The following is an 11872-nucleotide window of genomic DNA, read 5'->3' on the forward strand; positions in this document are numbered from 1 at the left end:
CCTCCATTGATCCAAATTTGCACCGAATGACAGAACTGGAAGCCACTTGGGCGATCTGCAGGATCTTCCTTTGTACTTCGACGGAAGACATCAATAAAAAATCTGAGTGTTTCTACTTCAGCCTCTGTTCCAGATTGGGCCACTGCGCTTTCACTCGATGATTCCCATGCCTTTCTGTAATCTCTCTTTTCTTCTTGCCGTATGCTTTTCTTTATATTTCTCCCTCAAATCTATTTTTTCGTCTGCTCCGATTTTTTTGCTGGAGTTTGTGGATCTGCTGATTCATCTGTCACTGGAGACTCATAGTTTGCTGCACTCGGAGCTGATTCTCTTGACACGGTAACCAAATATCTATCCTCAAACATGGATCATTTTGACCACCCTAGTCCAGAACTCCATAAACGGGTTGTTCATTAAAATCAGTCACTCCCAAAATGCCTCAAGAACTTCAAATGCTACGCAGTAGCTGCTGCAACTCTGAGGATACTAGTGAAACAACATTGGCTAATCCAGGTATACTTGACCCTTTTCAGCTCAGAAACAATGCCTTCAATCCGTGTAATTTCAGGTATGGATATTGACAATATCATGGCATGTGATAGGTATTGCCTGCAGGAATAACCAACAGCATATACCATCCGTCGCAAGAGCAGGTGAGAGATGCCCTTGCACCAGGACTCAAGTATTGAACCTGCCTTTGGAAGATTCGTCAGGAATCCAATTATGGCTTCCCTTGGAGCTGTCTTGAGCAACAATACCACACATTCGGAGGCTACATCTACAATGTTGCTTCATGAGATGCACTTAACTCCAGTAAGACTCCAGCATGGCTGCCTAAATCTATTATATCTCTTATGCAGTGCTGCTGATCAACTGGACCACTTGACTCGGAAGAACCATCACCTAAAAGTGTAGGTTCTTTTGCATAAACAAAACCTTTTCTACTCCCTACAGAGTGCAGAAGGAAAGCCCTACGCAAGCCAAAAGTTGGTTCAAGAAAATCTTCCATACCCTTTGCGTATACAAACTCCAAAAAGATTCCCAATCTTTCTTACTATTTTTAGGTGCGACAGTGACTTAGAATCCATCTCTGGAGCATTAACCGAAGCCAGACACAGTTTGATATTGTTTACATTTGCATTTGTCAGATCGCCAAGCAAAAATTTAAAACATTTTGAGACCATTTTCAGGTCTAAAATATCAAGGATTTTAATATACTCAAACTCAATTAGCATCAGTAGAAGCTTCTGCGCATGCATGGGAATGGGATCTTCATCTTCAATCAAGGTGGGGTAGAGAGGAAGAAAATGAGAGTTAGATATGAATTTCAGATTCTGACCTTTGATTGTTTAATGAAGATTCATTCAAGAAATTGTACTAATCACACCCTCGATGGTGAAACGAGCTGCCTATTGTCCTCCTTGACTGCAAATGTTCTCACTTTTTCCTGCCTGTCTCTAAGACCATCAGTAACTCAACGTAACAAAGTGGAGCGCATTTTCCAACATGTCCTCCAGAACCTGGTCTAGGTACGGCAGCTGGAACTTCGGGTGATCCACCATCCAGGCTGCTGCTAGCTGGAGCTCTTCTTGAAGCAACTTGCCCATTTCTGGAAGCATCAAAAGCGGGGAAATCCCAATCATCAAACATTCCAGATCTCCAAGAAGGTCCCTTTTTTCCTCAGACCTGGAGCAATTCCATCAGATTGGATAAATCTTGGTCTTTAAGCACTTCTCGGGTCATGGATAGGGAGGTCACCAGGATACCAATCCTGCTCCCTAGTTGGAGTTTCACAACTAGCCCGTAGGTATGAGTTAGTACAGCAAAGTAAGAGTGAAGGTCAAGGTCAATGAAGGGAAGGTTTCCCACCAAGGGGAAGCCTCGAAGGCTTGGTGGCGATGGGGGCTTCCCCTTCTGTTTTGCTTATCTTTTTTCCTCCTCCCCTTTTTTTCCTCCCCCCGATTTATAAAACCATGCTGTTTTTTATAGAATTTCAGTTCCATTCCACTTAGTCATCCAATGCTAAAGATTAGCCACTAATCATGCTTTCTGATCATCATCCAACTTAATCTCCATCTTTCTTTTTTTTTTTTTTAAAAAATAATCAGATAATAAAAAAATGATAAATATGAAATAAAAAAATCTAAAATAAAAATGAATAAAAATCCTTACAACTAAGCTTGGATTAGTCTCAATTAACAAAGAATCCCGAACAAAATGGGGTGTCTACAAGTAGCAACAAAATAGGCGATGAATCTAAATTTCTCTAGTTAGCTAAATTTCTACTTAGTCAACTCCCTTATCTTTCTCTCCTGAACAAAACAAAAAGGTAATGAATGTGACAAACAGAAACAAGTTTATTTATTGAATTTCTCCAAATCAGAAAGTCGTGTTCCATTATCCCAGAATTCTATTCCTTTCATATCTCTCTCTTGTATCAATAGTTAGCTAAATTTCTACTTAGTCAAGGTAATGAAAGCTATCTCAATTAAATTTGCATAATTAGTATCTTGATTTAGGTTTTTTTTTTTTTTTTTTTTGTTACAAGGAAAGTAAAAACTGAGAAATTAACTAAGAAAGAGAGAAAAAATTAAAAACTATACTAAGCATAAACTTCTAAAGAAACATAAAAATGAGATATAAGTTTTGTTTTCTTCTTTTATCAATTGAGATGAAAGAAGAATAACATTAATTCCACTTCCCAACATTGTAAATCAACCACAAAAAGAAAATTAGGGTTGATAGTTATCATACCTAATAAATAAGAAGATATATTATAAATAGCTTTTCTTCTTAAAAACAGAATAGCCTCAATGTCTCCTTTGCTCTCTTAATTAATTCACTCATCAATATATATAAAAAAAAAGCAATAGGTGTTATTAATATATATATATATATATATATATATATAAGGTTATACAAGTATGTGAGGTTATTATTGGAATTTTGACAGCTAATTAAAATTCTTTTTGGATTTAAATTTGTAATTACCGTAGAAATAAGTATAAGGATAACACCTTTGTTTCTAGCTAGCTCCTCTAGTTGAAAATCTACATAATTTTTTTCTTCAAAAAAGAAAAATTAAAACATAGTAGTTGTCTTCCATTTGTAACATACACCAATAATGAGATAATTTTTTACGACTGACAATGAGATAAGACAAATATGTTATTAGACTTCGATCATTCAAATCATAGACATAAATTTTTTATCTTCACACTTTGTACAGTAAATAGAGTTTTTTTTTATATTAGATTCTTTAATTATTGAGTAACATGAGCCGTAACATTGATCTATGAGTAAAATTGCATTATTTCCAATGCTTTTCATCTCAACCCATTCCCTTTCACAAAATCAAACTTAAAAACTTCAAAATATGAAGCCCATTCATACAATCTTAGAGAGTAAATCTTGCAAACAAGTACTATCTCTCCAAAAAATTCGACCAAATATTTTTTGCGTTGAATAGTGAAGTTAAACAGCTTTGATTATGTTTTGAAAGTTAATTTTGTAAATTTAAGACTTGATCCTTCAAACTCAATTGTAAGCAAACAATATTATGAAGAAATGCAATAAGTCTTTCCTTCAAATGTTGTCACACTGATCACAACATCATCTTCCATCTTTTGATTTGAAAATTCACAAGCATTGGGAAAACAAAATATAAATTCATTCTCCAAGTAATTAAAGAAAAGGATGCGGCAAGTTGGATCACGTTGAGGTGCCGTGAGAATGCACGTATCAAATTTCATATTAAAAAGAGGAAGTTGAATTGTCTCCGTTGAAGCAAGATTTAAAAGAAACAATTAGATGATATAAGATCCAATAACACTAACCATCCAAAGGAAGAACAACATATTTGTTTATTACTCATTTCAAAAATGATTTTAGTGCAATACCAATGTTGTGATATATTGAAGAATGTTTGCCTTTAATTAAACTCTCCATGAGATATAACAAGCCAAGAGTAAAGTTGAGATTTGAGAGGAGGAAGAGAATACAGTGGTCGTTCATTATCAACCTCAACTATTGCTTCCATGTTCACAAAACCCAACCTACTTTACTGCATGAAAATATAACATTGTATACATTAGCAAGTAGAAAAAAAACAAAGCTCTTAGGTTAACTGAATTGGAAGGAAATAAATTTCAATCATACCGCCCAAAAAAAAGTAAAGAAACTCATGTCTAATGATAATTAAGCCAGAACCAAAAATATAGTATTGGTAGAATGATTTAGTTTTCTTGCTTGTTTGCAACGTACAAATCCAATTTCTATCCTTCAACTCATGAATATCTTTGATTAAAGTATCAAGTGAATAGAACTTGATATTAACTACTAAATTCAAATCAATATTCTAAAAACAAAAGGCAGAACTGCTTGTCAAGTGGAGGCAGTGAGTCAAAATATATAAAACTATATGCAATAATGAAGAATTAAAGCAAATTTACATAAAACAGGATTGGTGGTAATCAATTAAGATGCATAATCTTTAATTGTTAGTTATTAAGAATATAAATAATTGGTTATAAGGATTCGAATTGAAGTTTTGCATCTTGTTTGATTAAACAAAGCTATAACCAAATAATCCCAACACTGCAAATCAATCAATAGTTGGCATAAAAAAAATTATGAAAGTGATCATACCTAATTAGTAAGAAGATATATAATAAATCGCTTCTCTTCTTGAAAACAGAATGCCTTCAATCTCTTCTTTGCTCCTTTAATTAGTTCCACTCATCAATACAAAAAATAAAACAGAATATATATACATATACATATATATACAAGGTTATGTATGTATGTGAGGTTATTGTTGAGCTTTTGGCAACTAATTAATTAGAATTCTTTTCGGATTTAAATTCGCAATTACAGTAGCAATATGTGTTATTAATTGTAAGTCAAAGATACTCCTTTCCATACTAGGATTAATATAACTATAATTAATATTACAATTATATTTATTAGCTTTTGGAATTAATTATTACATTAGAGGATCCTCTGATGTAGAAAAAAGGAGATGGGTGCATTTATCATTGGGTTGCATCTTTCGTCTTATTCATTATCAAAGCCATGTGTTTGAATGACAAACTGTCTTCTATTTTATTCTCAACTTTATCCCATCTTCTTCAATTCCTCATTTCCTGTTTCTTCCTTATTTTGATGAGTATGAAAATCTAGAAAGAGATAATCAAGTCTTTGGAACCCAACTTCTTCAAACAGGCCCTATTGATCCCAAGAAAATAAGCGGCTTGTCCAAATTTGAAATGAAAAAATGTTACTAAAGTGAACTTATTGGAAAGAAAACAAAAAGCACTAAGTCAAACTTCTGCAAATTTATCTCAGCAACCATAAAATGTCAATCATTGTCAAACAATTTAAGTGCACTCGAACTAGCAGCAAAAATAATTGTAAATGACATTAATCTCTTTGAAATCAGCAGCAGAGAATTCATTCCGAACCAAAACAATGGATAAACCTCCCAAAACCAATTAGAAAAATAATTTGGATTTTGCATGAATAAAATCCTTCTCAAAAAACATCTTCCCATCAGTTTTCAAACCTGAACACAACAAAAGCACCCATCCACATAACACACAAACTTGTCTATTTTCCTAGTACTACTAGGTTCTGAATTGCTTATTTATATCCCAAACCCATTCCTGCTTGTTCCAAATCTATTAATCTGAGCACATCTAGCATCAACTACCCTGATTGATTGAACAAGGAGTTGATTTCAAAATTTACGGGATGATCACCCTGCTGTGAAAAGGCACATACCAACAAAGGTGCATGGACCAAAGAGGAAGACCAGCGCCTCATGCGTCCATGGTGAAGGCTGCTAGTGTTCACTCCCCAAAGCAGCGGGTAAATTCACTTACTAATTCTAAGATCTCTAATATTTCAAATGTTTTTTATTCTTTTTCTTTTACCTTTTTCGTCTTGCTAATTATTAATTTGGTTTCTTGAATTGTGTCTACAGGGCTGCTTAGATGCAGCAAGAGTTGTAGATTAAGATGGATAAACTACTTGAGGCCTGATCTCAAATGAGGAAATTTCATTGAAGAAGATGAATTTATCATTTAACTTCACAGTTTACTTGGAAACAAGTGAGTGTTTTGGAAGATTTGCATAAAGAAATAAATTTTTGAACATCTTTTTCATAATTTCAGATAGATTTCTCGTTCTTAAATCTATTGATAAATGGTCTTTAATTGGTGGAAGATTACGAGGAAGAACAAATAATTAGATCAAGAACTACTGGAATACAGACATCAAAAGAATGCTTATAAGTAGAGGAATTGATCCCCAAACTCATCGTCCCCAAAAAAGATAAAACAAAATCCTACACACAGTATAAGAGGCATGACAAAAAAATATGAAGAAAAAAAGCAACATGCCTTTCATCTTTTGCAATTGAAATAAGTTTCCCTGAGTCCTACACACTCGGTTGATATACAAGGGCTTTTTTCTCCAACACATTCCCTAAAGGAACGCTTCTCAACCTATGCCATAGTAATACCAAATTGGACAAATTCATTAATATTCTACCATTTTATGTCAAGAGAAAAATGGGAAAGCAAAGGAAAAAGATAGTGGCAAGGGAAGGGAAGGAATAATATACCTTGACACAATCTAATTCACTTGGAAACTTTACCAGGTCCATGGCTAACCTTCGCAAGACTTTGACATTTTTCACTTTCTCAACTAATGAAAAAAACTGTCTTCAAATCCAACCAAAAAGAACATGGCAAGCAAGTTTGTTCACAGGTTTTCTCTTAAAAACTTGAAAATCCTAGGAAACTTGTTGCTAATGTCTGATGGGGTTTTAAGTAGTGGTTTGTAGAAAAAGATATTTAAAGTTTAGTGACAAGGTTTCTCAACTATTAGCAGGACATCAGCCAAAGTTTTGGGTGGTTTCAGTGAAACGGTTTAGTTCAAGTGGTACTTTTTGTCATTAAGTCCACTTGTCAGGGCAGTTACAATGACCATTTGCTCCAAGTTTTTAACTTGCAGAGCTTCAGTGTTAAAATGTGTGACATGGTTTTTCAAAGATTTATTGTGACCTCGATGGATCGACATCAGACTTAAAGTTGTCTTCTTCACTTTTTGGCTACTTACAAATTGAGACATGAAAGAATGGCTAAGCTCTTTGAATATCATAATTGACCTTAGTTCCAGACTGTTGTACCAAGACCAAGCTATACCCTTTAGAGTGGTAGCTAGACCTTTGCACATCAAGACTTCATTTGTATCCTACATCATCATGTTAGTCCTATAAAGTTTCAAATAATCAAAAAGGTCAAATGTACCATCATATGTTTCCAAGGTTGGCATTTTGAACCCTTTGAAAGGCATGACTTTATCAATCTCTTCAGTGAAGGGGAGGTCTACAAGAACTTAAGCTTGTCCTCAAATACCAATGCTTTGATTTTCAGATCTTTCTCTATGGCTTGCATCCGAGCTTCCAAGTCTTTGTTTGACTGGGGTTCGTGGTTTGTTTGTTTGGATTTTTTAGGTTGTGGCATGTGTCAAGTTGTGGCTAGAGTAATGATGAATTGGAGTGTTATGCTCCTCTTCTCTAAAGGTCGAGGAGGCTTTCAACTCCTCATAGCTTAGTTATCTTACTAAGGTTCCTCGGCTAAAAGTGATTAAGTCAGACACTTTCGAAGCTTGTGATGGTGTTAAGGTCTACAACATATGTTTAAGAGCATGGACCTGCTCGGTCAATATCTGGAATTATTCTATGGTCGAGCTTATCTGTGGTAGGGGAGATCATTTTAAGTGCTGACTATTATGTGTTTTTGTTCTAGCTAGGATATTTGTTTTTCTTTCCTCTAATGCTCTATTTCTTGGTGGCATTATTTAGGGTTGGCAACGGGTCGGGTCGGGGTGAGTTTTTGCTTGCCTCGAACCCGACCCGATTTTATACCTACAAAACCCGTACCCGACCAGATAATTTTTTTAATTTTATACCTGAACCCGACCCCAACCCGATATTATATAACCTTTACCTAACCCGACTCGATCCGAAATTAATAAAATATTATTTTTTAAATATAAAATATTATTTTTTAAAATATAAATATATATAAATAAAAATTTTAAAAATAATTTTTTATATAATATTGGGTCGGGTTTGCCTAAAACCAAAACCTAACCTGACCCTGACTTTTCTTTAATAATACTTGACCTGACCCGACCCGGAACCTGATTTTCAAAAAAAAAAAATCGACCCTATGGAGTCGAGTCGGGTCGAAACCCGTCGATTCCAGGTTGGGCTGTCAACCCTAACATTATTTTGTGCTCAACTAGTGAATGAAAAGGTCCCTTACCTGGCACGCCAAATATTTGTGCCGTGCTCCTCTCTTAAGGTCAAATCTTGGAAAGATAGAAGAAAAAGCTAGTTAGAGGTAAAGGCAAGGGTGTTATCTACATTTCAACACTGACCTACAAATCATAATAGGTGAGGTTAGAAGAAGAGTAATATAGAGAAATAGGAGTAGTATGGACTTGACTTAATGGTGTCTGAACTTTTATATTTATAAATAAGTAATGGGTAACCTTTAGAAGACAACAAGGACAACACCAAGTTGATATGGCACTAGACGTGTTTGATCGAACTAACATATGACATCGGCATAAATGACAAAATTACTTTTGATTGTCTGCTAAAAGCTTCTAACATGAACAAAAAAAAAAAAACCACTAAACCTTTTTGACTACCAAATGCCCCTAATAGTGACATTTCATATTCTAGCGGCATAATTGAAAAGATTATAGATACTTGTTAGTGGGTCGTGTGATCTATTAATAAAATATTAAACTTTTAATTTCAATAATCATTATTCAATCTCTACAACCTCATGTATTAAAAAAAAAGCATGGATAAGGTTTAAAATAAGATAAATTCAAACAAAATAGGAGCATAATTAAAAGTTATATAAGAAAGGCTAAAACAACAAAAAAAGTATGTCAACTTGACCACATTACTTAGACAAATTCTTATATTTTTATTGTATCCAAATAAGTTTTTAATTTTTAATTTCTATTTAAATAAGCCCTTAACATAATACATCATACATGTAAGACATTAGTTTCCCACAATTACAAATGTTAAAGTAAAACTTTTACTTATGTAAAATATCAAAATTTTCTTAATTAAAGAGAACCAGAAAAAAAAATGCAGTACTTCATTTGAAATAAGAATTTGTTTGGATATAAATCAAAGTATAAGTACTTATTTAAATATAATAAAAATATAAAAAAATTATTTAACAAATGAAATAATTCAAAGGACTTTTTTAATATTTTAACATGTAAACAAATATGCATAAAAGCTTTTTTTTTTTTGGCCAATCCATAAAAGCTAAAGTTGGAATATGGAATATCCACAAACAAACAAATTAATACCATTTGTCTTAAGAGCAAAAGTTAATGAGCTGTGGCAGACCTTCAAGTGTCATGGACTGCAATTGAGAAAGCTTAATTTTCTCTGTTGCAATATATTGGACTCCCGACCATTTTGGATGTGAAGTTTCTTTAAATGTGGAAAATCTTCCCCGTTGTTTAACTCAGCAAGTACATTCTTGATGCCTTTAAGTTGATCCAGATGTAAATCTTCAGTCTTTTTCATCAATATTTTTACCCCATGATCCATGTAAATATTTGTATACAACTTGAATTTCAATGTTCTTGAGTATTCATAGCCTTTGGACCACTCCCACTCATCTCCAATGAGAATCCTGTATCTGTCCAACGCATAAATGAACATATGTTTTGGAATTATTTGGGCATTAGGAATATAAGCGTATAATGTGGTCAGATGAGACAAATAATTTAACTCCTCAAGGCTAACATTCCTCCTTCCTTTGCGAAGTACTTCATCTTCCCATTGAACAAAGCTATTGTCCATATATAATTCTTCTAATTTGGACAAACTCGATAAGACATTTGGTGGGATGATTTCGAGTCTAGTACAATGACTCAAATCTAACATCCTTAACTGAGACAATTGTGCTATCTCCTGAGGTAGTGCTTTAATGTCTGATCGAGAAAGGCTAAGGATTTCCAAATTCTTGAGCTTCCCAACGATGTTTATGTCTTTCTGTTCAATTGGTTTAGACACAACGTGTGAAGGTTTGTGAGGCGTTCACTTGGCACAGGTAAGGATGGAAAGTGCATTCCGGTCAAATCTAAGACATTAAGTTTTCTGTTCGTCTAAAAAAGTTGGCTGGAATTTTTACTGTACCTTCATGGGCCATATGGAAAAAGGAAAGAAGTGACCACTCCATCTCTTCAGGAAGCTCACTAACGTTAGGTAAAGTAAATTAATCGCATTGCAATTTCTCAACACCTCGTTTTCAGGCCATTGTTTGAGCGCATCACCATTAATTAACACAAACATGCGGAGGTCCCTATTTGCAATTGATGTAGCAAAATACCAAACAACGTCATGGATATCAAAACGTTCACTGTTGAAACTATCAAGCAACAGACAAGAGGCTTTCAGGTTACTCACCACTGTCAACACTCTGTTTCTTGCTTCCTCTTTTGTTGACGTCATGAAACAAACCCAGACCGATTATATATTTCAACAAGTCTTGAATCAACCCATTATGGCCTAAGAAACTGCAAAGCAAGAAAGTCAACTTAACTTCCTCACTTTCTAAATAATTGTAACTCAACTCTATAGCTGAATATACGCCCGCTGTTACCCCTTTTAAGTTTCTTGATGAAGGCGTCTTTAGTTCACACAAAGCATTCTTCCATTCAAACAAACTTCTTTTTCTCAAAGCCCTTGCAACTGGTGCAATGGCGATTGGCAATCCCACACATTTCTTTGCTACTTTAATAGCTGTAGCCTGCAAATCACAACTTTCAACATTGTCACCAGCCATCTTCTTCAACAGGTCCCTGGCTTCTTTTTCATTTAAAAGGCCAACTGCAAAATTTTTCTGAGTATCCATCCCACTTGATAAGACATTGAGATCTCTAGAAGTTAGCAGAATCTTGCATCACTCATGTTCATTTCCAAAAGGAATCCCAACTTCCTCAAGATCTAATCTTGCCCATATATCATCCAAAACAACAAGAATCTTCTCCTCTTTTTTCAATCTTTCTTGCAGTCAAGATGCCCTTCCTACCATACTCTGTTCCTCAAATCTTAAACCCAATAAATCTGTAATTTGGTCTTGAATTCCTTTAACATCAAGGGTCTGATTTACAGTTGCAATAACCACTGAATCAAATAACTTGCCCTCCTTGACCTGTCCAGCAACTTCTTTGACTAGCTTAGTCTTTCCTATGCCACCCATCCCATGCACCCCTATAAAATTGATACAAGCATCTTTCATTGCCCCCATAATTCCATTTGAAACCAACGTCCTTGACTCGAATTCTTCAAAACCTTTAACTGATGCGACAATGATACCTTGTGGAGCTGCACGAAAAGAAACCCTGTCAAATTTGGCCTGCTGCTCGAGCAGATCAGCAACAAGCTTCGCCTCCTCTTCTGCTTTCATTTTAAGCTTGTAACGAGTCCATAGATTAGGACACAAGCCGATGAAACACTTTTTCCTTGCTTTTTCATCATCCCGTTTTACTTTCTCCACTTATTCAGCGATCTTCTTGTTGACTGTAGTTAACCATTGTCAGCATCATGTTCGATCTCTTTCCTGTTTCGTTTAGCAGCAGCAACGGAATACCGCACTCTTTCTCTTGCATCCTTCAGGCTCTCAGCTTGATTCTTGAGGGTCTGAACCTGATTCTCATGATTAGAAAGGTATTTGATATGGTTTTTGATATAAGAGATCGTGTATATTGCAGCTATGGCGACAAAAGAGCTAACGATGGCGACAACAAACTCCAT

The 11872-nt window shown here is 34.8% G+C and overlaps 1 pseudogene; it reads right to left on the reverse strand.

The window, feature by feature from the left end:
* Positions 1–9463: 9463 nt before the first annotated feature.
* Positions 9464–11872, reverse strand: LOC111286872 (disease resistance protein At4g27190-like; annotated as a pseudogene).

The sequence above is a fragment of the Durio zibethinus genome, chromosome 7 (genome assembly GCF_047325235.1).
Source record: "Durio zibethinus cultivar Kanyao isolate XHJ-2024 chromosome 7, ASM4732523v1, whole genome shotgun sequence".
Taxonomy (NCBI): domain Eukaryota; kingdom Viridiplantae; phylum Streptophyta; class Magnoliopsida; order Malvales; family Malvaceae; genus Durio; species Durio zibethinus.